This window comes from Fundulus heteroclitus, chromosome 21 (genome assembly GCF_011125445.2).
Source record: "Fundulus heteroclitus isolate FHET01 chromosome 21, MU-UCD_Fhet_4.1, whole genome shotgun sequence".
Taxonomy (NCBI): domain Eukaryota; kingdom Metazoa; phylum Chordata; class Actinopteri; order Cyprinodontiformes; family Fundulidae; genus Fundulus; species Fundulus heteroclitus.
In genome coordinates this window covers 37,305,927-37,309,610 of record NC_046381.1, presented here as the reverse complement: position 1 = coordinate 37,309,610, position 3,684 = coordinate 37,305,927, and positions in this window count along the sequence as shown.

Below are 3,684 nucleotides of genomic sequence, written 5' to 3'. Positions count from 1 at the left end.
TGTGTCTGCTGGCTTTCTCACATGCAGATCAGCTCTTAGAACGTGGTGCGTTCAGGTGCAGGCAGCAATAAGGATGCTGAATGCATGCAGCAAACCCCAGACTGAGCAGGTCTGATGAGACCAGAACCAGCAGAACTTTAATGGTTGAACCTCTGAATTATAAATGTGACCCAGAATCAGAGAACTGGACACCGGGACCAGCACAGTCCTCTATAAACCCACCTGTGTGACCCCCGAGGCTTTTTCCTGGGCCTGTTCTTCATTTAGTGATGAAATGTTGGAGGAACTAAATGTTTCTATGGCTCCTCCAGCTTCTGTCACAACTTCTGCATTTAAACCAGGACCCGCAGGACGGTTCCGTCAGGCCCAGTTAATGTTTATCCATATGTGATATTCATGTGCTGGCAAACAGCACCAACTGATCCACAAGGTTCTGGGTTTAATACCAACACTTTTACCCACATGAGGCGGTTCAGATTAAACTCTTTCATTGGCTTCAGGTTCTTCAAGTGAATAAATGTTTTTTTCCAGAAAGGTGTGGATCAGAACCACGGGTCCGGTCCAGCCTGCAGGACCGATCCAGACCTGGACGCTTGTTCCTGGCTTTCACCTTTCCTGTCAACTACGACTTTTATTGTGAAAAGCCACGTCCTGTCGGACGGAAGTGATGTCACAGTCAAGCTGACAGGCGGGTTATAGTCACTGAGCTCTATTATCCACTGGAGTGCTAATAGCTGCTGTTAGAACGAGTCGCTGTGAAGCCACCAGCCGCCATATTGGTACTCCCTATTTCCCCCAGTAACTAGGGAATATGTGCGCTACAGCATCGAATAACGGGGATTTTCTCATGTTCAGGGGGGGCTTAAAACCTTTAAAATGTCAAATGTCATATACTTTATGTTATGTTTTAAAACGATCAAGTAATGAAAAAAGTCATGTGCTGACATATTTTGCATTTTATTTATTTAAATATATATGTTTATATATGTACATTTATAAATATATAAATAACAATATACAAAAACACATATTTACAAATATATATATATATATATATATATATATATATATATATATATATATATATATATATATATATATATATATATTTAATATGAATAACATGTAAAATATTTCAGCACCTAATTTCCTAGTAGTTGATAGTGTTAGTACATCCACTGACTGTAGAATTACCTGTGAAACGTTTTCACTCAGCCAGAAAACTGCTTGTTGTTGCAACCAAATCCTGTGGGATTCTGGGAGAGTAGGGAGTAGCAAGATGGCGGCCAGTGACTTCAGTTTTTTGGTAAAATAAGCATTCCAGTGTATTATAGAGATCAGTGGTTCTGGAGACTCCTGGAGAAAAGAGACAATTTCACTTTCATACTGGATAAGAATTGAAAGTAGAAAATCCAACAACCAGCATATTAAAGAACTGTTACTCTAAATGTAAGAGAAACGCGTTGGATGGACAGGAAGTGAAAGGGCAAAAACAAGAGTTAGAAGATAAAACATTCTCTAATAACCTAGTTAGTGCCACCATGGTTGTTTCTAGAAACAAAAGTTGACATGAAAGTACATGAAATTAAAAGAGAATGGAAACATAACAACGTTGTAGTTAAAACTAGCTTATGTATTAGACAACTGTATTATAGTCTGTTATTTTAAATCTATACAGATGGTTCAAAGAATCCAAAGGGAAATATATTCCCAAGTTTATTTCAATTCAATTTTATTTATATAGCGCCAATTCATGAAACATGTCATCTCAAGGCACTTTACAAAATCAAGTTCAATCACATTAATATACGTATCTGTAAAAGATTAATAGACCTTCTGTCTGTACACAGCAGCAATAATTGGAGGAGGTTAGACCGGACAGGTGGGATATGCACAGATTCAAAAGCAGTGACGGAAAATATTCACTCAAAAGGAAACTCTTAGAGTTTATTCAGGTTATTTAGGTGTGGAACAGACATTCTGTTGGGTACCAGCATGAAGGGGTGAAAGGAAAAGAAACAGCAGATAAGATAAAAAGGCTTTAGGAAAGCAGATTATGGTTCAGATTCCAGGGTAAGGTAAATCAATAATTAAAAGGAAAGAAATAGAGATATGACAAAAAAGATGGTTTGAAGATGAGAAAAGATTAAGCTTATAAATAATTCAGGGATCTATAATAATTAGAAATTATTTCGAAAGAAGCAGAAGGGAAGAGGTCATTTTGACTAGAATAAGAGTCGATCAAACCTGCTTTAATGAGTTTTTGTTTATACTAGGGAAGAGGACTAATGATATCTGTGAGGGTTGTGTAGGAAAAGAAAATGTGGATCATGTTTTGATGAACTATAAATGTGCAACTGAAGGAGAGAGGAGGGACGTAACTAGGGAGACAGGGACAGAATGGAGGATTATATTAGGGACAGACGGGGATAGGGAGGAAATTGAATAGTATATAGAATATTTATCACTGCGTGGTACCGTAGCGAAAATTTCTTTGGCTACTCCGGTTCACATTACAGTTTACATTACACATAATGAAGGCATGAACTGAAAAGATAAGATAAGACAGGCTTTATTGATCTCACGTTGGAGATTGGTCAATCAATAGTCAGAAGAAGGTGCCAAAAGTAGGAGAAAGTGCATCAGTTATATGCAGTGGATCAAAAAAAAAAAAAAAAAAAAAAAAAAAAAAAAAAAAAAAAAAGAAGGGCTGCACAGTGGCGCAGTGGGTAGCGCTGTTGCCTTGCAGCAAGAAGGTCCTGGGTTCGAGTACACCCCTGGGTCTTTCTGCATGGAGTTTGCATGTTCTCCCTGTGCATGCGTGGGTTCTCTCCGGGTACTCCGGCTTCCTCCCACAGTCCAAAAACATGACTGTTAGGTTAATTGGCTTCTCTCCTCGACTCCTTAGGTGTGAGTTTGTGTGTGAATGGTTGGTTGTCCTGTTTGTCTCTCTGTGTTGCCCTGCGACAGACTGGCGACCTGTCCAGGGTGAACCCCGCCTCTCACCCAGTGAACGTTGGAGATAGGCACCAGCACCCCGCGACCCCATGAGGGATAAAGCGGTTTGGAAAATGGATGGATGGATGGATGGATCAAAAAGAAAATGAGAAAAAATAAGAATAAAAATACAAAAGAAATCGGAGTAGGCAGATTATGTCATATGTACATTCACAGTTATATACACATATACAGTGTATATATATATATATATATACAGTGGGGAGTCCGTGTGGCCCAGCAAGTATTTGATACACTGTTGATTTTCCAGGTTTCCCCACTTGCAAAGCTTGAAGAAGACTGTAATTTTTATCATAGGTACTCTTCAACTGTGAGTGATAGAATCTAAAACAAAAATCCAGAAAAATACAATGTATGATTTTTAAATAATCAATTTCCATTTTATTGTGTGAAATAAGTATTTGATCATCTAACAACCAGTAAGAATTTTGGCTCTCGCAGACATGTTAGTTCTTCTTTAAGAAGCCCTCCTGTTCTCCACTCATTACCTGTATTGACTGCACCTGTTTGAACTTGTTACCTGTATAAAAGACACCTGTCCACACACTCAATCAATCAGACTCCAGCATCTCCACAATGCCCAAGACCAGAAAGCTGTGTAAGGACATCAGGGATAAAATTGTAGACCTGCACAAGGCTGGGATGGGCTACAGGACAATAGGCAAG